Here is a 24,188-nt window from a genome sequence, read left to right as displayed (position 1 = left end):
AAAGACAGTGTCCGTCTGTCACCACATAATCCAGGCTAGGAGAAGTATCGAGGGATTTAGGATTTAGTGAGACTGGTGGTGCTGAAATTAACTTTGAAAGACAAGGTTGTTTACTCTTTATACTAATTTCCATGCTTACTGCTGACTCTGATTTGGTTTGAAGAGAGATATTCCAGGAAGCCATTCTTACCATTATGGAAAGGAAAAGTAACCACGAGTGATATCATTTTCTTTGGCTGAGCATCTGATAACCATGTATCAGAGTGTGAAGCAGTGGACGGTGAGAGCTGAGCTGCCTCCATCCCAGGGATCAGGAAACTGAGGCCTGTGTTATTAAAGTGAATGAAATGGACTTCCCTGGCAGTCTAGTGGTTAAGAACCACCCCCTTCCAGTTCAGAGAACATGGGTTCAATCCCTGATTGGGGAACTAAGGTCCCACATGATGTAGGGTGTGGCCAAAAATTTTTTTTAAAAAGCATTGTTTTATATTAAAAAATAATAAAATGAATGAAACCATTGCTTCTCTTATGGTAAAAGTTATATATAAAACTATAAAGGAAAAAGATACAAAACAAAGCAACCTGTAATTCCACATGTAAGAGGAAACCACTATTAATATTTTTATCTTCCAGCAGTGTTTTATCATCATACACATTATATATTAACTTGACATCTTACTGTATATATCTGTTTTGAAATGTCATTTTAAAATTTAAATATATTATAAATATTTATTCACGTTATCATTTCTTCATTTATTCAGATCAGATCAGATCAGTCGCTCAGTCGTGTCCGACTCTTTGCGACCCCATGAATTGCAGCACGCCAGGCCTCCCTGTCCATCACCAACTCCCGGAGTTCACTCAGACTCACGTCCATCGAGTCAGTGATGCCATCCAGCCATCTCATCCTCTGTCGTCCCCTTCTCCTGCCCCCAATCCCTCCCACCATCAGAGTCTTTTCCAATGAGTCAACTCTTCGCATGAGGTGGCCAAAGTACTGGAGTTTCAGCTTTAGCATCATTCCTTCCAAAGAAATCCCAGGGCTAATCTCCTTCAGAATGGACTGGTTGGATCTCCTTGCAGTCCAAGGGACTCTCAAGAGTCTTCTCCAACACCACAGTTCAAAAGCATCAATTCTTCGGCACTCAGCCTTCTTCACAGTCCAACTCTCACATCCATACATGACCACAGGAAAAACCATAGCCTTGACTAGACGAACCTTTGTTGGCAAAGTAATGTCTCTGCTTTTGAATATGCTATCTAGGGTGGTCATAACTTTCCTTCCAAGGAGTAAGCGTCTTTTAATTTCATGGCTGCAGTCACCATCTGTAGTGATTTTGGAGCCCAGAAAAATAAAGTCTGACACTGTTTCCACTGTTTCCCCATCTATTTCCCATGAAGTGATGGGACCGGATGCCATGATCTTCGTTTTCTGAATGTTGAGCTTTAAGCCAACTTTTTCACTCTCCACTTTCACTTTCATCAAGAGGCTTTTTAGTTCCTCTTCACTTTCTGCCATAAGGGTGGTGTCATCTGCATATCTGAGGTTATTGATATTTCTCCCGGCAATCTTGATTCCAGCTTGTGTTTCTTCCAGCCCAGCATTTCTCATGATGTACTCTGCATAGAAGTTAAATAAACAGGGTGACAATATACAGCCTTGACGGACTCCTTTTCCTATTTGGAGCCAGTCTGTTGTTCCATGTCCAGTTCTAACTGTTGCTTCCTGACCTGCATACAAATTTCTCAAGAGGCATTTATTCACTATTCATAATAACTAACATTTCAAACTGTCTCTCTGTGTGCCAATACACATTGCAAACAGGAACTCATTTCATCCTTACAGCAACTGTCTGAGATAGTATTAGTATTATTACCCCCATTTTACAGATGAGAATGCTGAGGTACAGTGGGGTTACACAGCATGCAGGATCATATAGATAGGAAGGGACAGAGCCAGAACAGGCACCCCATGGATTATGACTTCTCTGTCTCCTGGGACCCAGCACAGCTCTTGGCCTGCAGTAAGCTAGTAACCTTGAGTGTTGAATGAGTGTTGGTGATTAGAAGACTGATTTGGTGAATGAGAATTTGGGGAGTGGTCTTGATTCATAGCTGATGTGTGAATTACTTACCCATGGTTCTATGACAGTCAACAAGGATTCTGAACCAACAGCTGATCACCTACAGGTTTACAGAACTGTGACACTGCATCTCTACCTTTGGCCTTGGGTGTTGGTTGGCTCTTCTTGATTCCTAGTTTACTTCTTTACTAAGTCAGTAGCTGTGATAAAGGAATATAATGCCTGTATGCTTAAGGGCCTGTGGCACTTCTTGACATATTTGGGGGTTTCTAGCTAGGCAAATGGACTCAGCAAAAATGAATCCCACTTTTCAGATACTGAAATAATCTCTTTTAATATTTCAGTGAGAAAATTTTATCTTAAGTAGTAAACAGAATCTGATTCCAAATGAATTTCCTAATTCCAAAAACGCTTCCAAATACACTCTCTTGATTTTTGAATAAAATTTATCAATTTTTTTTTTATTTCTGAAAGGCACACAATTAAGCTTACTAGTTACAAGCATCGGAGAAGGCAATGGCATCCCACTCCAGTACTCTTGCTTGGAAAATCCTATGGATGGAGGAGCCTGGTGGGCTGCCATCTATGGCGTCGCACAGAGTCGGACACGACTGAAGCGACTTAGCAGCAGCAGCAGTTACAAGCATAACCTTAAAGATATTGTTGGTTTGGTTTCAGACCACCACAATAAAGCAAACATTGCAATGAAATGAGTGAATTTTTTTGGTTTCCCAGTGCATATGAAAGTTATGTTTACATTATACTATAGTCTATTTAGTGTGCAATAGCATTATTATAAAAAAAGTGTATATACTAATTATATACTTTATTAATTGTGCACTTACTATTATATACCTAATTAAATATTTTATATCTAAAAAATGCTATCCTCTGAGTTTCAGTGAGTTGTAGTAGTCACTGATCACAGATCACCATAATGAATATAATAATAATGAAAAATTTGAAATATGCTTAGAATTACCAAAATGTTACACAGAGACATGAAGTAATAAAATACTATTGGAAAAAGGATTACAATAGACTTGCTTGACACTGGGTTGTTGAAGACCATTCAATGTGAAAAAAATGCAACATCTATAAAGTGCAGTAAAGCAAAACGCAATAAAATTAGTTATTTTGCTTTTCTGAGGTCCAGAAAATTCATTCTTCTTTCCATCCATTTATTTATGAAAGCAGCTCTCATGAGGTGTAGGTTGTGCTGGACAGTGGAAAAAGCTAACAATCTAATGAGGAAGGCAGATACATAAGGAAGAATAGCAACGTGGTATTCTAAACACTGAGGAAAGTACAGAGGGGCAAGGTGAGTGTGAAATTGGGAGAAGAAAAGACTTGTTTATAGTGTGATACTACCAAAACATCCAACCATGGTATATTCAAGTGATACTTTCAAGGTTTAGATTTCAAGAGTTTCCTAAATTTAGTCAGTCTGAGTCTGTAAGTATAAGAAAAGAGCTTATCCTTAGCTTAAAAAAATCCTTTGTCTATTACCTAGTTAAAAGGAAAAGAAAGAGGAGTTGTTATGTGCACAGTTTTAAAAGTAATTCGGAGAGTTTCACGTGAATTAATGGAATCAATAGCAACCAGGGAAACTTTCCAACCCCAGCTTAATCGGACTTGAGCATGCAATAATAGAGACTTTTGTTTTTTTGGATAAATAGGAGGGCTGAATCTGTGCAGTGCTGGAGATGTAACAGGAGCTTAGGGATTACTTGTAAGTGGCACATGTGGTTGAAAATACCCTGAGCTGGGAGTTAAGAGGTGTGGAGTCTAAATCTGGCTTTGTCACTACTATCAGCCAGGTCAGAGTCTTCATTCAGCTGTGTGACAGAGACCTGAAAAATACTGGCTTAAAATGTTATGGAGAAATACCTTGCTTAATTTTCTCATGTCATGAAAAGATGAGCTGGGCAGTAGAGAACTGACATTTCCATCCCACAGTGTCTTCTGGGGCCCAGATACGTTTTCTCTTTCCCTCAGTTAACCTTAGCATCTGCTCATCATTTTGTGGTCATATGGTAGCAGATCTACCCTCTGCCTCATGTTCATGTTCTTGATGGCAAGAAGGGGACAGGCACCAACTGAGGCAGCCTCCTTTGAAACTTGCTCAGAACCTCTGCTGCCCCCACCCCAGTTATGTCCAAGTTCATCTCATTGGCCAAACCCATATCATGTGACTACTCCCAGCTAGCTGCAATGGAGGCTAGCAAGACATCCTCAGATGATCCCAATGCTGCTTCCAATGAAATCAAGGTTCTGTTATAAAAGGGGAAAAGGGTAACTGGATAGTGAGTAGAAATCTAAAAATTTCTGTCATATCAACTATAAAGTAAATGAACTCAATCAGTGGTTGCTAACATTTTTTTTTTTTAAATGCACCGTCCTCCCCTTTTCATCTTTAAATCTTCATAGGTCCAGTTCAGATCCAGGTAAAAGTGTATTTTCTTTGGTTGAAATTGGAGTTGGGATGCCAACTTTCTTATCTCCCTCTTGGTGAAGTCATTTATTTGAATTTGAAGTGGTTTCATTGGTTAGTTTGCATTCTGCTTCGGGTTTATATTTATCCATCCTTATTGATTTTATTTACTTATGTGTTTGTTTATATGTGAACCATGAATATGGTTTTAAGAGTCAGAATTATACAGGAAAATTGAAAACAAGTCCCTCCTAACCCCGCTTATACTCCACTCCCACCTTCCCATCATGTCCACTTTATATCTACTCACCATCTCCCCTAGGCATCAATGTCATTAGTTTCTGGTTTAACCTCCCTGAATTTTTGCACCAGTGTGCAGGCACATATGTGTTTTCCCATTTCCTGTATTATAAGAAGCAAGATACTGTAATTGTCTTTTGTACTTGAGAGTCTATACAACTATTTTGTATAGATAGTTGTAAGAAATGAAATACTGGTGAGGCCAGGGAGAATGACAAATGTTCAGTAAGAGAGGTGAAACCAAACCATAGAGGGAGAGACCTAATCTTCTTAGGAAAGGTTTATGAAGGAAGCTGCATTCAAGCAGGGTCTTAAGAATGGTTGATGTAGCCAGGAAGAGTGCTGTGTGTTTTTCTTCATTTATGATCTTCATAGAGAATTTAGAGATCATCTGTCAATTCAGTTTAAACTCACACTGTGGCCACCTGTTGTAGAGGAAGAAACTGAGGCCTTAAGAAATAAGGGGACTTAACCTAGATTCACCGGAGAAGGCAATGGCATCCCACTCCAGTACTCTTGCCTGGAAAATCCCATGGATGGGGGAGCCTGGTGGGCTGCTGACTATGGGGTCGCACAGAGTTGGACACGACTGAATGCCTTCACTTTCACTTTTCACTTTCATGCATTGGAGAAGGAAATGGCAATCCACCCCAATGTTCTTGCCTGGAGAATCCCAGGGACGGGGGAGCCTGGTGGGCTGCCGTCTCTGGGGTTGCAGAGAGTCGGACACGACTGAAGCGACGTAGCAGCAGCAGCAGCAACCTAGTCTCACAGCCGGATAGTGGCAGTATTGGAAATAGCCAGGATCTTGACTCACAGTCCCATAATCTCTTCCTCGGTATCTAAGATTTCAAAATGAACACAAGGCAGCCCTGTTCCTCTCAGAGCTGGGTAATTTTTCCTTTGCCAGCTTGGTTTGCACCTTTCAGTTCATTTAATCCCAAATCTCAAAATTCAACCAGAATAATAACAAAGTTAAACCAACCTGTTATGGGCTTAATTGTGTCCCCTTTCAAAATTCATATATTGAAGTCCTAACCCCCTCTGCCTCAGAATATGGCTGTATTTGGGAATAGGGCTTTTAAAGAAGAAATTAAAACGAGGTCGCTCGAGAGAGTCCCATTCCAGTATTACTGGTGTCCTTGTAAGGAGAGGAGACTGAGACAGATCTGCACAGAGAAAGGACCAAGTGAAGATAGAGGGAAAAGATGGCTGTCTGCCAGCTAAGGAGACAGACCTTGAAGAAATCAACCCTAATGACACCCTGATCTGGGCCTTTTAAGCTTCCAGTAGTGTGAGAAAATATGTTTTTGATGTTTTGATGCTCCCCAGTCTAAGGTACTTTGTTTGGGCAGCCTGAGTAAACTAAGATACAGCCTTAACCTACTCTTTGGGGCAGCTGGTGGGGTCTCATGCCAGTCTATGGTGTCTTAGCTCCTGGTGGTTGTAGCTCCTAAGCTTTCCTATTGCTGAGTGCTCACTGGGCTCTGTCTTACATCACCCACTCAGTCACCTTCTTCAAAGGCAAGGGAATAATGGAGGGGAGTTCACTGTAGTGCAGAGAAGAGCAGAGTGCAGGTCAGGAGCCTCCCAGAGCTATTCATGGCCAGCAAAGCCTTAACCTTCTGGGCCCCAAGGGTGCGGAAGTCTGGCCATTTCTAGCTGCTAGATTCTCTAAGTAATATGGGAAAAAACTATTTGTTGGTTTTAAATGCATACTTAGGGATTTAAAGGTATTTTCTAAATTATATGTTTTTCATTAAAAACCTTTTATCCCCCCAAATGCCCCACCTCACTACAGACTTTAATGCACAAGGATACTAAGATTTTAAAATGAGATGGTAGAATTATGAGTTGTTTTAATATTCTTCTTCAGGCCTTTCTATATTTTCAGTTTTCTTAATAGATGTATGTGACTTTATGGGGAAGTATGGATCTTAAAGGTGAAAAAATTCTAATACTGTATTAGAGCCAAACAACAGTAAATGATAGGTGAATTAAAAAATATTTCTTGATTTCAAGGAGCTCCAAAAGAAGACAACGTATTTCTAAATGAATGGGTAATGAGAATAGTTGTAGGGTTGGGAAGTATAAAGCTCTTGATGTCATGAATGTTTCATATTTTATAAATTACTCTTTCTAACACAAATGGTAAAGCAAGAAAGTGTTTACAATCTTACATTTATTGACATCTAGAGTATAGAAGGCAATATAGATCTAAAAACAATAAAATATGGGCATATTAGTCAAGATGAAGATGGAAAAAGCTGTCACGAGATGTCTATTCATGATTTGTTCATTAGATCATGGACAGAGAATCCTGGTGGGCTACAGTCCATAGGGTCAAAAAGAGTTGGACACGACTGAAGTGACTTGGCACGGCACGGCACAGCACAGCAAAGCATATGTGATAATGGACTCCCACTATCATGGAAAAACTCATTCTGTTGACATTCTGACTTGGCCTCAATTGTACTTGGGGAGAAGAAGGTGAAGATGAGAGTGTAATTTAAAGTTAGAAAATGGATTCAGAAACTATTAATGTAGACATAGCCAACTAGTCTCACAAGAAAAATGAGAAAATTTCACTGTAATTTATAGCCTAATCCCCCAAGTAATTAAGCTGCTGTTATTTAAGTTACTAATGATCAAAATGAAATAATTCACTTGAAATACTGGGTCTATGCAGATAGGAGAGTATTATAACAATTACTGACTCGGGCTTCCCTGGTAGCCCAGCTGGTAAAGGATCTGTCTGCAGTGCAGGAGACCCTGGTTTGATTCCTGGATTGGGAAGATCCCCTGGAGAAGGTATAGGCTACCTACTCCAGTACTGTTGGGCTTCCGTGGTGGCTCAGCTGGTAAAGAATCCGCCTGCAATGTGGGAGACCTGGGTGTGATCCCTGGGTTGGGAAGATCCCCTGGAGAAGAGAATGGTTACCCACTCCAGTATTCTGGCCTGGAGAATTCCATGGACTGTATAGTTTTAACTTAGACGGGGGCTTCCTTGGTAGTTCAGTTGGTAAAGAATCTGTCTGCAATGCAGGAGACCCTGGTTTGACTCCTGGATCAGGAAGATCCACTGGAGAAGGGATAGGCTAACCACTCTAGTATTCTTGGGCTTCCCTGGTGGCTCAGCTGGTAAAGAAACCACCTGCAATGTGGGAGACCTGGGTTCGATCCCTGGGTTGGGAAGATCCCCTAGAGAAGGGAAAGGCTACCCACTGCAGTATTCTGGCCTGGGGAATTCCATGGTTGTATAGTCCATGGGGTCAGTAAGAGTAGAACACGACTGAATGACTTTCACTTAAACTAGGCTAGACTTAGTCATCAAGTAGTGTCTGACTCTGCGACCCTCCATTTAAATTGCCCTTTGATAATCTAGATTCTTGTCATTTCCTATACCTTTGCCAAACTTGGGTAAAATATAATACCCTTACAGTACGTGGAAGAACAGATCTCAGCAAATGGTTTTGCTTTGAGGCCTTTTCCTAAGTCCCTAAGCAAAACAAAATGGTAATAGAGATTCATCCATCTCTGTGTACATTTCAGTTGGAGCATGCACCTGTCCTCATATATACAGATTCTGACAACCTGAGACCTCTTCTTTGACATTGATTACAGGGATGACCACTCTTTCAGTGTCTTCTTTTGTAGAAAGCCAGGATCATTTTGGAAACATATGGTTTCCCCTCAGGAGCACATGTGCTATCAAGATCTCTGTGTATGTGTTGGTAAAAGACATTTTATGTATGCTTTGAGTGACCTTTCCAAGAATTGCACACAGACTGTGAATATTCAGGCCTGTTCCACGGATTTCTCTTAAATGCAAATCCAGCTGTGTCAGTTCCCTTAACCTGTCCTGTACCTGCTCAGGGTTAAGCGTTGCAGGCAGCTCTTTAGTGAGTGTCCGGAGCATAATTACCCAGATGCACCTGGGTGGGGTTTAACCCCTTGTACCCCCACCCTCCTGCCAGAGTCACATGGGAGATTCAGATGTTCAGGAGATGCATGGTTAGTGAAATCGCTTCCCTCTCTGGAGGTAACTTGATCTTGTCAAACAGTGCTTTTTTACAGAACATATGTGCTTTAGTTTGATTTTAAGGTTCTGAAATAACATTCTCCATTTTGCTCACCACTGAGGCATGTGCACAGAAAAGAAAATCCTATTTTGGTTACATATAAAATTTTATTTTTAAAATTGTTTTGTCAAAAGAAAAACCATACATTTTCCCACATTAAAACTAAAGTGAATACTGTAATATTACTTTATTCAGAGCCAAAAGCAGAAGAGAAAAGGTGTGAAAATTGAATTTGGGGGAGCCAGGAGTAAACCAAAATGACTTCCCAGAAATGGTTATGTAGCTGCTTTTCCTTGCCTGGATTTTGGGGAAAGAGAAAATAAGAGCTATTAAAAAAAAAAAAAAAAAAGAAAACATGTTAAATTGATCAGGTTATGAGCAGCTCTCTCCAGATGCCTTGAGTCTCATATATGCTGGAAACAAGGTCATGTGTTAGGTGTGGGATATTCTAGGTAGAGGGTGGCTATGGCCTCACCCAGGACCATGACACAGTAGAAGCATGTTGGACAGGGACATAAGGAAACCCCTGGATGTGGAGTCTCATGGGTGAAGAACTTAGATTTTGGTGGCCTTCTGTTGGGTCTGTTGTACAACCTCAGTCAAGTTACTTAAGCTTTTTAAATCTCAGTTTCTCTCTCTGAAAATGGGGCATTGATGCTTCCCTCATAGACTTCTTTTAATAATGAGATGAAACCAACTATGTCAAGGATTTAGTGCCTACATTCTAACTATATAAAGGTAGGTATTTATGAGCAAACAGCAATCTAAGTCACCCTTAGGAATGAGCTAGGATACTCACAGCCAGTGTTAAAAACACTCGTGATTGTCATTGTTTTATGATTACAAAAGGCAGTTCTGCCACAGATATGTGACCCTGGGTAAGTTGCTGTGCAGATGCCTGAACTTTGCTTTTCTTATCTATAAATCTATAAAATATGAAATTTTAAGCTATAATGCCTCTGGTTCTAAAATTTTGTGAATCTTTGAATTCCCTCCTGAACCTTGGTAAATTCTAACAGTATTTTCTGTGTTTAGCTATAGGCAGAGTTGCCAAAGTTCAGGTTATGTTCTTGCCGGTAACTAGAACTTAAGTGTCAGGCAGTTCTCTTTATCCTGGTAGCAAGGCAAAGAAAAAGAAATATATTTCAAGAGCAAGAGTAAGAAATATATTCTTACTGCTCCTTAATCTTACTATGAATTTAAAAATCCTCCCATATTCAAAATCTGCGTTCTCCTGCATCTCAGACTCTCCTGATCTTCCTTAGTACTTTAAGATAACATCTAATGCACAAGTAGTGCATTGCTTCTTCTACACTATTTTGATTTATGTTATGACACTGGCTCCTCAGAACAATTCCATGGGACAGACTTATTATTACCTCCAGTTTACAGATGAGGAAACTGAGGTCTGTACTTGCCGAGATCACATAGCCAAGAATTGGCAGATATGTAGTACTTACTCCAGTCTTTTTACTGCAGAAGCATGTTTCTGCCACTCAATTGGGCTCCCTTATAAGGTGCTGAAGCCTTTTGTTGACATGAAGGAGAGAGGCAAAGAAATGAATGAGGTCACAACTGGAAATCCTACACAGAAATGCTGATTCCTTCTTCATGACTCACAAGTTTAGGCCTTTGGCTCCCAGCATCTTTTTACAGGAGGACTCATTTTCCTATTGTAAAAGGAAGTTTATTATTTAATTATTATTTAATTAGATAAGTAAAATACAGATGAGTGAAAGGATAATAAAAAGCATTCATACTCCAGTAATGCTTGAGTGCACGCATGCTTAGTCATGTCTCACTCTGTGACCCCATGGACTCTAGCCCACCATGCTTCCCTCTCCATGGGATTTCCCAGGCAAGAATACCGAAGTGGGTTGCCATTTCCTCCTCTATGAGACCTTCCCAACCCAGGGATCAAACCTGCATCTCCTGCCTTGGCAGACAAATTCTTTACCACTGAGCCACCTGGGCTTCCCGTGTTTCTGACACCTTGGTAGCTAGTGAATGTGTCACTTTGAATCTGCTTTATCTCCTTTTGTACCTCACTTCCCTTATTCCCTCTTGCCTTCCACCCTGGGATTACACTGTCCTCCCTCCATAAAGCTTTAGCATGGATACTTTTCCTCAGATTCCTTTAAAAATTTTTTTATTGATTGACTAATGTCTTTGGCTACACCAGGTCTTAGTTGGCGGCTTGTGGGATCTTTTAGTTGTGGTATGCACACTCTTAGTTGCAGCACGTGGGATCTACTTCCCTGACCAGGAGTCAAACCTAGGCCTGCTGCATTGGGAGTGCAAAGTCTTAGCCACTGGACCACTAGGGACGTCCAGGTCCTTTTTTTTTTCTTTTACCTGGAACACTGAACTGAGATGATGGTCATTACATTTATAGTATCTCTCTGTTCAGTAAGTGCATAGGAAAAAAATACCCTCAATTCAGGCACTTTTAGTAGATACCATTTTTATTAATGACAACAGAATCTGTATGTATTTGAAGAAAAGTAGTATGGTGAAATTGTCTTCAGGTACTGTTTGGTGATGGGTGGATTAAAGGACCTCTGCATGCCTCTCCCTGCCCCATTGTTCCCAAGAAGGTCCGAAAGCCATGGCGGGATTTTTAAGTGAGACTAGGTCATCACAGCCATTTTACCCTTCACTTGACCTTCTTGCTGCAGTGGAAGACTCTGAGCCATAAACCTCAGCCCATGCAGCCTCCACCGCAGATGCCTTTCAAGTGTGTGAAGTCTCTCGGCCTGCATGCATTTTCCCAGAGCGAGGCGCTGTACACATCTGGGTCAACTTTATTCCAGTTTTCTTTCCTCTCTTTTTTTAAAAGTCAATCAGTGTGAGTAACTGCTACATGAAACCATGAAGAAAATGGAATAAATATGTTGGAAATGCTAGAAAATGATCTGCAGTTGTTTATTCTCCTCAGTTTTACTTCCTGGGCTTATTTTTAAGCGTATTCAAAGAGTTTCAGCAATCCTGAAGAGTGTTTGGCATGCTGCAAAAAAAAAAAAAATATGGTCTATTCTCTAATAAGAAAGAACTCTTGTACTGTGCTTCCTGGTCTGGAAGTGTGCTGAGGAGTAAGGGGGAGCTAGTCTCCAGGGAAAGAGCCTCTTGTGTGCTGATTCAAGCTCTCTTAATAAGATACTTCTTTACTCTGGTACCTGATTCAGTGTGTTTAATCTATTAAGCAGTCTTCACTGGGCTCCCCTTTGTTTCTCGAAGGCAGGGATTCTGTCTTACATGTTTTCATGTACCTCCACGATGCTGACACCTAACAGGCACTGCTTAAACTCCTTGAATCATAAGGTGGACAGTGAATTTTCCCCTCGGATGAGTAAATAATGGTGATTTGCACAATATGCCCGTGTTTCAAAGAGCAAATGTTAGAAACATAATTTAATGTGAACAATTAGTGAACAAGACAGTGAATTTGTTTGCACAATGTACTGTTTTCAGACAGCTCTTTGGCTGTATTCACAGAAAGGGCTCATTTGTCTGGTTCAGGCAGAAATGTAGAGAGAGGTATGTGAAGTCAGGAATGGTGAGGTTTGTGTGCCAAGGTCTCAGGGGCCTCAAGGGGGAAGCAGTGGACTTACGGAGTCAGAATTCTGAGATCCAGTCTTGCCTCTTGAAATCTGAATCTTCCTCCATGAAGCTTTTCCTGATCCTTGAATCAGATACCTAACCTCCTGTGACCTCAGAGTGCCATGTTGGGACCACCTTTCTCTTAGCTCTGCTTCTGGATGGCCATATGTGGTCTTGTGTGGTACCTTCCACTAGGTTGTTAAAGAAGGTTTGGATTCTTTCTGACTCATCCATTTGACCCTCAGAGTGTCTAGCATAGTGCTTACCACTCAGGCCACTGCACAAATGCTTGTATAAAGCAGGCTTACCAATCCCAGGTTTCAGAATGCTAAGGATATGCATCCCATGCAGGCCTTTAGTTGTGTAGTGAGTTGAATAATGGATCATAAAAAGATGTGTCCACATCCTGGAATCTGTGAATATGACTTTATTTAGAAAAAGGATCTTAGAAACACGAGTTGAGAGTTTGTGCCTCTGGACCTTTTCTCTTTGGCAGTTAACCTTAGTGATGCTTATTTTGAATGGTTTCCAATGAAATAATTAATTGCACTTAGTATCAGTGGAACTGATGAGTGACGATGCTGAATGATACCTTGATACCACAATGGATGGTGATTTTGGTCTATTAGTTTACTAGTTATAGTGAGTTAAACGGTGGATCCCATGTCCTAACCCCTAATTCCAGGTGTTAGGACAATAATTTCACAATCTTTCTCTAAATGATTGTGATCTCATTTAGAAAAAGGGCCTTTGCAGGTATAATTAAGGATCTCAAGACAAGATAGATTATCCTGAATTACCTCAGTAGCCATAAAACCAATGCTCTGTCTTTACAAGAGACAGAAAAGGAAAAGACAGAAAGAAGGCCATGGAAAGACAGAGATTGGAATGTTGCAGCCATGGGCTGAGGAGTGACTGGAGCCACCCAATGCTGGGAGAGGCGGGGAAGGAGTCTCCTCTGGAAACTTGGGAGGAAATGTGACCCAGGTGACACCTTGCTTTCAGACTTCTGGCATCCCGAAGTGAGACAGAATAAACTTTTGTTGTTTTAAGCCACCAAGTTTATGATTATCTGTCATGGAAGCCCTAGGAAACTAATATTATGTGGACTGGCCTGGAATTTCGATTCTACTCCTGAAAGTATTAGTCGCTCAGTCATGTCTGACTCTTTGAGACCCCATGGACTCTAGACATCCAGGCTGTTCTGTCCATGGGATTCTCCAGGCAAGAGTACTGGAGTGGGTAGCCTTTCACTTCCTTAGGGGATCTTCCTGACCCAGGGATTGAACCCAGGTCTCCTCTATTGGATTAGTCTGGAATTTCAGTTCTACTCCTAGCTAACTGTAAATTCCTCAAGGGTAGAGACTATGTCTGTCTTGTTCCCAGTGAGACCCCCAGTGCCCAGCGGCACAACAGACACATTGTAGTCTTCCATTCAGTGTTCATTCCCTTTTCCTTCCTTCTTCTCCCGTTGTCCAAAGTTACCTCTGCCGCTAAGAGCAGAGGTAGTTCTAGAACATACTTCCACTCTTCCTCACCGTCCTATTTGTGACACAGGTTGTCAGTCATTTCCCAACATTTGTTCTCCTTTTCTTTGGCTGGCCTTCCTTTGCAGCTGGATATGGCTATGCATTCATGTTCTGGCAAGCTGTAAGTGGAAATGTTATGAAGTAGCTTCTGGGAACTTTCCTAATAAGACAGCTGGTAGGTGCCCTTTGCCCCTTCTTCTTCATTTTTCTTCCTCTGTCTGCCTGGAATGAGGTGCTACCATTTTGGACCATGAAAGCAGGAGTCCTACCAAAGGATGGAGAATGGTGAGTTGACAGGGCCAGCATCCCTGTGTGGAGCAGAGCTGGTGTACTAGCCCTGGGCTGCAAGCTTCTGGATTTTTGTGTCAGAGGGAAATAAAGCTCTTGTGTAAGCCATTGTTATTTTGTGTGTGTGTGTGTGTGTGTGTGTGTGCATGTGTTTGTGTGTGTGCGTGTGTGTGAAATTTGTCAGCACCTGCAACTTGGGACTCCAAGGGGATTACTTACTCATTACATGGATTATTACCTTCAGAAATCAAACAAGCAATAGATTCTTCAAGTCCCTTCCTCACTGTGATGTTTCAAACACCTGTGGCCTCAATTTTTTAACTGAGGAAGCACATGGTCTAGCTTCTAGAGCTAAACAGACTTGGGTTCAAACCTTGACTTGCTTGCACATTACTGTGGAATGACCTAACCTCAGTTTTCTCATCTGTACAATGGAGAACAATGCCCTCTTAGAGTCATTGTTCTATTTATTAGAATGACATCGTGTCTATTAGTAGATACTGTTAGTTGTAGTGTTGTATCTTTATCTTGTTTGAACTAGTGAAATCATTAAGGTTAGGGAAAGGAGGAAACAAACTGCATGAGTAAAAGTTGAAGCCATAAAGCATTGAAAGGAACACTTTGAAACAAGAAAATTTCATACAGACAACCTAACATTTCACATCAAGGGACTAGAAAAAGAATAAATGAAGCCCAAAGTTAGTAGAAGAAAGGAAATAAAGAATGGAGTGGAAATGAATGAAATAGAGATGAAAAGACAATAAAAAAGATCAGTGAAACTAAAAGCTGGCTCTTTGAAATGATAAACAGAATTGACAAACCTTTAGCTAGACTCACTAAGGGAAAAAAAAAGAGAGAGGGCACAAATAAAATCAGTAATGAAAGAGGAACGGAGAAGGCGATGGCACCTCACTCCAGTACTCTTGTCTGGAGAATCCCATGGGTGGAGGAGCCTGGTAGGCTGCTGTCCATGGGGTCTCTAAGAGTTGGATACGACTGAGCGACTTTACTTTCACTTTTCACTTTCATGCATTGGAGAGGGAAATGGCAACCCACTCCAGTGTTCTTGCCTGGAGAATCCCAGGGACAAGGGAGCCTGGTGGGCTGCCGTCTATGGGATTGCACAGAGTTGGACACAACTGAAGCGACTTAGCAGCAGCAGTGGCGGCGTTATTCTGATACCAAAATCAGGCAGATACTGCAAGAAAAGAAAATTCCAATATCCCTGATGAACTCAGATGCAAACATCTTCAACAAAACATTAGCAAACTGAATTCAACAATACATGAACAGAGTCATACACCTTGATCAAGTGGAATTTATTCTAGGGATGCAGAGATGGTTTGACATCTGCAACTGAATCAACATGAAACATCATATTAACAAAATTCGTAATCATCTCAATAGATGCTGAAAAAGCACTTGACAAGATTTAACATTCATTTAAGAGAAAAACTCTCAACAAACTGGGTATAGAGGGAAGGTACCTCAACATAGTAAAAGTAGCATTTTGACCCATCCAAGAGAGATGCTGAGGAAACTGGGTAAGGAATTCCAGCTTAAGCTGTCAATGCTGGGTATTGGCCAAGGGGATGAGATTGGATATTTAAATTCATTCAGGCAACATTTCTTGAACTCCTACCATATACTATGTGTGTGGGGGTTTCATGGGGTTATTTGGGTGGGCTTCCCAGGTGGTGCTAATGGTAAAGAACCCACCTGGCAATGCGGAAGATATAAGAGATGTGGGTTCAATCCCTGGGTTGGGCAGATTTCCCTGGAGAAGGAAATGACAACCCACTCCACTGTTTTTCCCTGGAAAATTCAATGGGCAGAGGAGCCTGGTGGGCTACAGTCCATGGGGTCACAAAGAGTCAGACACGACTGAAGCAACTTAGCATCATCATGAGGGTATTCAGAGGTAAATTAAGACATGATCTTGATCTCATCTAGTGGGAAAGATAAAGATTTTTATAATGCAAGAAGACTGTTTAAATACAGTATTCACAAAGTACTGAGGGAGCACAAGGGTCTGTCTGAGGGATCTGGAGAAAGCCAGACCTCTTCCCATTTAGGTTGTGTCTTGAAGGATGAATAAGAGTTCACCAGAAGAGGAGAATATTCTAGAAAGGACAGGTCACATGTACAAAGGCAGAGAGACACAAAAGACCTAGGGCATGGTTGTGCTGGTTTATCCCATGTTAGAGATGGGAGAGAGGGTTTAGTGGGTTTTGAGGCTGGAGATGTATCCTGGACGTTGCTGTCTAAGGAGATGAATTGCTTCTCTTTTTAGTTTGGGGGAGGCCAGGGACCTTTTTAAGGAAGGAAATGATGTGGGCATTTCTCATCTGATGCTTTTACTTCTCCCTATCTTCTGAGTTGGAATGCTGCCACTAAGGGCAGAGGAGGAGGAATCTTCTGGCAGTCCTGGGAAGACACAGATATTCTCTATCTTGGTTGATATTAACAAAACAAATTATCATTGGTGTGAGGAGAAGCCCTTCAAATAAGAAATGGACAAACTCTGTTGGTGACACTGATAGTGACACCAAATCTTCCTTATTTTCACTTGGCTGGGCCATGTACTTTTATTTTTCTCCCTCTCTTTAAAAACTGTTGTATTTCTAGTTTAAAAAAAAAAAAAAAAGCTCCATCTTCAGGAATGCAGTGTGGTTTTACTTCTGGTAAGAAGTGAGGGAAATTTAGCTTCTGGATTTTTCTATGCTTGATAAAGGGCATAGTGTGTAAATGTAGGTCATAAGACTATCTCCAACTTGATCTCAGATTTATAAAGGAAACTATATATGCATATATAATATAAATTGCCCTTTGGGTTACATAATTTTCTTCTATATTTTCCACTTTTTTTTTTTTTTTTTGGAGAGCAAATAAATCTTAAATATTTTTAACAAAAGTTCTCAGTGTAATCCCTGTACTCAGCCTCAGAAACAAAAACAAATTTCTTGGGAGGAGGAAGGATAGAATTAGGGGGAAGCTGTGTGTTTTGGAAAGAGTTTGGTTTCTGTCCCGTTGATACCTTTTACTGGGCTGTTGGTGAAGATTTCGAAGGTTCTTTCATTATTCAGTCAGTGTGTGTTTAACAGCCACTCAGCCACCAACTCACCTTACTGGGCAGACTTATTTTAGACCAAAGGCCAGTCCCTGGCCTATCTCCCTGCCTTTCCTTGAGATTTTCTTAGCTGGGCTCCAGGTGGCCACCATGCCCTGTGATTCTGTCATCCTCTCATGCTGTGAGGGGCTGCTCCAGAGCCCTTCATGAACAGATTGTCCAGCTTGTTTTGAGAAGAACAAAGACAATAATAAAGTCAGGAGAATGGCACGGCCAAGGTGATTCATACGGACAGATTTTAATGTTTTTTCTCATACGATGAGCAGTTTCTTTCTTTGTTTCTTTTTTATGCTTATTATTATTTCTTTTTAGCGATTAGACTACCAGTGTAAGAACCTGGCATTTTTTTTTTAATTAAAATTTTTTAACTATTTAACTGAACTGTTAAATATATATATAATATATAAATAAATATAAATTTACTTAACTATTTAACTGAACTGAACTATTTTTGATTGAAGGATAATTGCTTTACAGTATTGTGTTGGCATTTCTTAAAAAACTAAATTTTTTTTAACTGTTTAACTGAACTGTTAAATATATATATATATTTAATATATAAATAAATATAAATTTATTTAACTATTTAACTGAACTATTTTTAATTGAAGGATAATTGCCTTACAGTGTTGTGTTGGTTTCTGCCAAACATAATAAGAACCTGGCATTTTAAAAAATTTATTTGTATTTATTTGGCTGCATCAGGTCTTAGCTGTGGCATGCAGGATCTTTGTTGTGTCATGTGTAATCTTTTGTTGTGGCACATGGTGATGAGTGCCAGTTCAGTAGCTGCAGTGAGTGGGCTTAGTTGCTCCAGGGTATGTGGGATCTTAGTTCCCTGACCAGGGATCGAACCTGTGTCCTCTGCATTGGCAGGTGGATCCTTAACCACTGAACCACCAGGGAAGTCCTGAGCACTTTCTTGTCTGCACTTCACAACACTGTTGTCAAATGACCACCCCCCCCCCCTGTAAATGCCAGCTTCCCCTGGGGAGCCTTCTGGAACCCAGCAGCCTCAAGTTCAAGGCAAGGGTCTAGTTCTTTCTTCTGAGAGCAAGCATCAATACCAGGGATCTCCTTGCCTGTGTCTGGAACTGTAGATTAGGTGTGCAGAAGCGATGGCTAAGTTTTAGAAGTTGTGCTGGGTGTTTTTAAAATTGTATATTGAAACAAAGCTTTAAGATTAAAAAAAAAAATGAGTACACATTGCTAGTTCCCACTTTTTCTTTTCCAGCAGCTGCTGAATAACCAGAGCCCTGAAATGAACCAGAGTATTCAGGAAGGTCAAGCACAGAGGGAAATGTTTTATTAGAAACAGGCTTTTTGGTTGTGACAAATTGTATGTGAAATTTCAGGTAGAGACCCACAAGGTTGTGATGGCTTCAAGCATGTTCAAGTGTGGTCAGAAGGGGAAGCCTGCCCTGCTCGGTCTGTTGTGTGGTTTTGCTTCCTGCAGGAGAGGTAGGCAGGAGGAGAGAGAAAGAGGCATACAGCATTCAGGCTGTGACCATCCCTGGTGTCCGAGTTCCTGCCAGGGTCAGAAGACTTTTCAGGAGAAGGGAGAGTGAGAGAGATTGAAAGAGAGGTCTGTTAGGCAAAGCTGAGAATCTTTTAGTTGAGGTAGAAGACAGTCCAGATCCCTTTGATGACTCTTGCTACTGCTACTGCTAAGTCACTTGAGTCGTGTCCGACTCTGTGTGACCCCATAGACGTCAGCCCACCAGGCTCTCCTGCCCCTGGGATTCTCCAGGCAAGAACACTGGAGTGGGTTGCCATTTCCTTCTCCAATGCATGAAAGTGAAAAAGTGAAAGTGAAGTCGCTCAGTCGTGTCCGACTCTTAGCAGCCCCATGGACTGCAGCCTACCAGGCTCCTCCATTCATGGGATTTTTCAGGCAAGAGTCCTGGAGTGGGGTGCCATTGCCTTCTCCATTGATGACTCTTAAGGGACTTTTAATGAGCTTCCCAGGTGGCTTAGTAGTAAAGAATCTGCCTGCAATTCAGGAGATACAGGTTTGATCCCTGGGCTGGGAGGATCCCCTAAAGACAGAAATGGCAACCCATTCCAGTATTCTTGCCTAGCAAATTCCACAGACAGAGGAGCCTGGCAGGCTAGTCCATGGAGTTTGCAAAAGAGTCAGACATGACTGAGCATGCACAAAGCTTTTAATAGTCTGATCCTTCCCAGATTGTTCTATTAACCTGTCCTAGTAGCAAATGTTATGTGTATAACTTGACCCTCAGACTCCTCTTGTCTGCCTGGCAAACTCCAAATCCTCCTTCAAGGATGAGTTCGGGTGATCATTGAGCCATTTTTAAAATTTGATTTGCATCTGCTCCCTTATTTCTCTTCATCACTGCTCCATCCTTCTTCAGGGCAGAATCAATTGCTCTTCTGTGTTGCTTCCACGTGGCCTGGCTCATGAACACTGTGAGAACTGACAGTCACAGCATGGGGGAGCAGATGGGGTCTGGGAGAGCTTCTCCAGGAACAGGCTCTCATGAGATGATATGTGCAAACATTATTTGTTAGTTGTAAAGCACTAATGTGCCAGGGTGGTCATCACTGCCCTTTAATGAGTAGATCATGCTTGGTGTTTTCTCATTAAATCCTCACAAATACTTACTGGAAAGTAGGTATTAGCATCACCTTCCTTTTAGAGATGAAGAAACTGAGTCTCAGAGAGGTTAAGTGGCCTGCCTGAGGCCCCGTAAATGAAAGCGTCTAAGTTGGAATTTAAATCCAGTTCTGACTCCATAGTCTTGACCCACGACACTGTGTGCTGGGCCTGTGGGGAACTCAGATAGGAGGGAGACATGTGTTTGCTGTCAAAGCTTCCAAGTCCAGGTGGAGAAGTAAGCCAGTCCCTGCCAGCTGGGGTACAGTGTTGGATGGGATAAGAGTTCTAGGAAGGTGAATGTGAAGTGTTTGGAGATTTGAGTTGGTTTTCAGGGGGAAAAAAAGAGGCTTTGTGGAGACTGTTCATTTGCCCTGCACCTTGACCGATGGGTAGGGTTTTTACAGCAGAGTTCGAGAATAGAGAATGGAGGAAATTGCATGAATAAAGGCTTGGGAGGAGTGTGTGTGTGTGTGTGTGTGTGTGTGTGTGTGTGTGTGTGATGGGGAGCCTAAGAATGAGGCTCTCTTTATCACTTGTTGAGGACTCCGGGCTCATAACATTTCCATCCCTCCTCAGCTCCCTTTGTCAAGACAGAAGATGGTTGGTATGTAGGAATAGCTGCTCTTCCAGTAGTCCTCTTGTGAGGTGGTACTGCTGCCCTGGGCTTGGAAACACTTTTGATTGTCACAATGATTGGCAGGGGGTGGGATATGCTGGTTGCATGTGAAGCAATGTGCTTCTATTGGCACTTGGTGCCCCCTGAACCACATATGCTAAATATCTTGCAACAGATGGATCAGTCCTGCCCAAGGAAGAATTCTCCCACCCCTAAGGCCGCCAGTATCTCCCACAGAATGAGGGGATCTCTCTCGAAGTGCACATGTGTAGACTGCCCACCCCCCCCTCCCCCCGCCCCAGCCACTGCAGTGTCCCTCTGGGAAGCCTGATTCTGTTCCTGGCATCCCTCCCCTTTCACATACACTAGCATGCTCTGGTTTTATCCCCATTCCATACCTAACCTCCAGGACCTGCTATTTATACTGCTTCCACAGCTTATAACTGAAAATACAGTTTCTTGCCCTGTTTTTCTCCTCCTGCCATATCCTCTTGCAGCTGAGACTAAGGAAAAGGCTGCCGTGGTAGGTTTTCATAGCCTCCCTCTTAGCATGAACAATAACTGCAAAATGATCCATCTGATCTGGCTACCATTGTGGCGGGGAAGAGGATGAAAAGAGCATTCATTGCGCCAGGCACTTCTCAGCAAGGGCTCATCAAAGTAGAAACCCAAGTGGCACATACTTGTGGAGAAAGTATGAAAGGAGTAGGGCTGGGGGAGTGGTAGGGATTGAGGAAAACCCCAATAACATGGTAATAAGAGACAACAGACTACAAAACCCCAGTGAAGCCAGGAATAAAGGAGCCCAGTGCCTCACAAACACAGGATTGAATGAGTTTCATGTTTAATGTAAATACACCTGCCCTTTGGTCTCTGAAGCGCTGGTTACAGGTTTTAAGATAAAATAGAGTTTTGAACACTGTGCCAGTGTAACTTGATTTTGCCCCTGCACTGGCTGTACACTTTGTTCCCAAACAGTCTCTAGAGACAAAATATTGCTCTGGCCAGCTCGAAGGTCTCACCTCCTGCTATTTCCCTCAGTCACCTCTGCTTCTGCCTGGGCCTTCATCTTAGACTACTGCGCTGCTGATAGAGCAGAGAGACAAGGAGACAGGCGGCCAGGAGTCATCTGTGCTCAATGCCAGAGCAGATCATTTTACCCTCCAAAGTCTCCCACTGTGTTAAGGATAAAGACTAAAATTGTCAATCTCTCCTACAAAAACCCTGCCTGCTTCTTTCCTCCAGTCTCACCGTATTCTCCTCAGTCTTTTGACTCCAGCAATCAGACCTGCTTTTAGTCCTTGAACCGTTTTCTGTGCAGCATCCAGCCTCAGGGCCTTTGCTGGCTCTCCCTCTGCAGTGCTCTCCCTCCTCTTCTTTTTTCCCGTTTAAGTCTTGTTTTCACAAGTCAGCATTAGATAGCTCTTCTTTAGGGCACTTTCCCTGAGCCCACCTCCCTGCCCCAAACGCACACACACCAGAAGAGATCGGGTCCCCTCTTACATTTGGTCATGGTGCCCTATACTTTACCTTAATGACTCTTGTACCAATTTATAATTATATGTTTGTATGATTACTTGATTAATAGTGCCCTCTTGCACTGGACTGTGAGTTCCGTGAGGGTAAATCTGCTTTGTTCTCCATAATAATTCTGGCACCCAGCACCAGACATGTGGAAGGTACTCAATCAGTATTTGTTTGATGAAGGAATCTTTGACAGTGTTACAAATAAATTGGAAAATGCAAAAATGCAGAATAGAAGAAAGACTATAAAAAGCAGTGATACTCCTGTAATCAAAGAAAAAACACTTTCAAATTTTGGCCATACACCTTTTCTGATTTCTCATTTTAAAATAATATATTGAGTTTTCACTTAGTAATACTGTAAACAGGATGAAATGTCTATGAAATTTAATTAGTTTACCATCATTTTATTTAATTCATCTCTTATTGTTAGACCCAAATTGATGATATGATCTGTGCTTCTTGGAAACTGATCAAAAATAATGTAAAAATTGTATCATGTTTACTCATCTAATCAACATTTTACTTTATCCAAAAGGAGTATATAATATGAAATTAGGACTGACTGTCTGGGAAGATGGAGGCATGTGGCAGATGGAACTCTAGACACATGGGGAGAGCCCTGGCCACAGGAAATGGCTGTGGTTGGTGGAGAGGAAAGTGGTGGGGCTGTTAGGAGTAACCACCTGCTCCTGGTGGAAGGCACGTTGTTGTGGGAAAGATCCTGTGTTATGGCAGGATCTTTGCTGGCTTAGTGATGTGGGCAAGCAAAATGGATGCTTTGAGCTTATCTGGGGGCTTCTAGCGCTGATGGGTTGGTGACTGGGGGTAAGGAGAGAATCCCTTAGTGGTGCTTTCCTAGCCCAATGCTAGGTAAGAAAAGGATGAGATACCTGGGCCTGGGGAGGGGGCTGTTGTTTCAAAGCCAGGACTCAGCACCACCGTTCATCTCTCTGACTCTTGTCTAGCGCCTCTAGTGGCCGCCCTTGTTGTTAACCCTGACTCGGGTGCCTTGGTGCCTCTGGTAAGCCAAGCCAGACTCAGGCTGGTTTTGAGTGACTGTGAGCAGGAAGAGGTTTCAGGAATTTATATGCAAGATTCACCATTTTGCACTTTCTGTGGAAGAGTCCCTCTGAGAGTCAGGATAGTAGAAAGCTGACTATATTTCAACCACCACCCTTGGAATGCTTATCATGAGTAGACATATTATACTACATAAATCTCACCACAATCTCATGAGGTAGTTAACACTGTTACCCCCCGTTTGTAGACTAAGTACCTGCGACTTGGAGAGTGTCAGAACCAGAAATTGAACATAGGTGTGTTTGACTCCAGACCCTGTGCTTTTCCAATCCCTATTTTTGAAGAATCTCAGTAGGTTCTTAAGCATGAGGCCCATTACTCTCTAGAGCATTTGTAACCCAACTGTATGAATTGAAACAAGGCAAGCTCTGTGCTCCCATTTGGGGAAAGTTAATATTTCACATGCTCTCGAGAATTTAGGAGCTTGGTAAAAACTTACTATTAAACAGGGATTTTCTTTAATTCCTTTTGTTTAAAGATTTTCATGTGAAACACTCTATGTTCTGTGCCTCCCTCTGAGACGTCAGTGGTGCCAGAGACCGTTAGGGAGTTTGTGTAAATAGAGAGCGGGCCAAATGCTGCCCACACAAGTAGTGAGGCTCGAGGCTGCATGTGCAGAACAGTTTCACAGTTAGCCCAGGACTCCGTGGAGTATCTGAGGCTTCATCCTGGCCTGCAGATCTGTGGACATATAGTGTCATCAGGAGCCCTGTGGGCATTGTTCAATGGGTGCCTCAACTCCAGCCAGCCAGGAGACCAAGACCAGTGTGAGCAAATATCTTTCACCATTGATGTTAAAACAGATAAAGCTGCCAAGGAAATAAAACCAGTTAGTCTCAAAAGATCAATATTAACTAATGCCAGTGCATATGTTGATTTAAAAAAAAAAAACAAA

General features: G+C 41.9%; 1 protein-coding gene and 1 long non-coding RNA gene across 2 annotated transcripts in view; both read left to right on the top strand.

Moving 5' to 3' along the window:
• ROR1 (receptor tyrosine kinase like orphan receptor 1) overlaps positions 1–24,188 on the top strand; it is a 469,844-nt gene that overhangs the window by 140,324 nt on the left and 305,332 nt on the right. The window lies entirely within an intron of this gene.
• LOC139182220 (uncharacterized) overlaps positions 1–24,188 on the top strand; it is a 163,978-nt gene extending 139,790 nt beyond the window's left edge. Inside the window, exon 2 of the long non-coding RNA XR_011565849.1 lies at positions 1–24,188. This exon is cut by the window's left edge and continues 103,945 nt beyond it. This is a non-coding gene — a long non-coding RNA (uncharacterized lncRNA).

This window comes from Bos indicus, chromosome 3 (assembly GCF_029378745.1).
Source record: "Bos indicus isolate NIAB-ARS_2022 breed Sahiwal x Tharparkar chromosome 3, NIAB-ARS_B.indTharparkar_mat_pri_1.0, whole genome shotgun sequence".
Taxonomy (NCBI): Eukaryota; Metazoa; Chordata; class Mammalia; order Artiodactyla; family Bovidae; genus Bos; species Bos indicus.
This window is presented reverse-complemented; position numbering and strand designations above follow the sequence as displayed.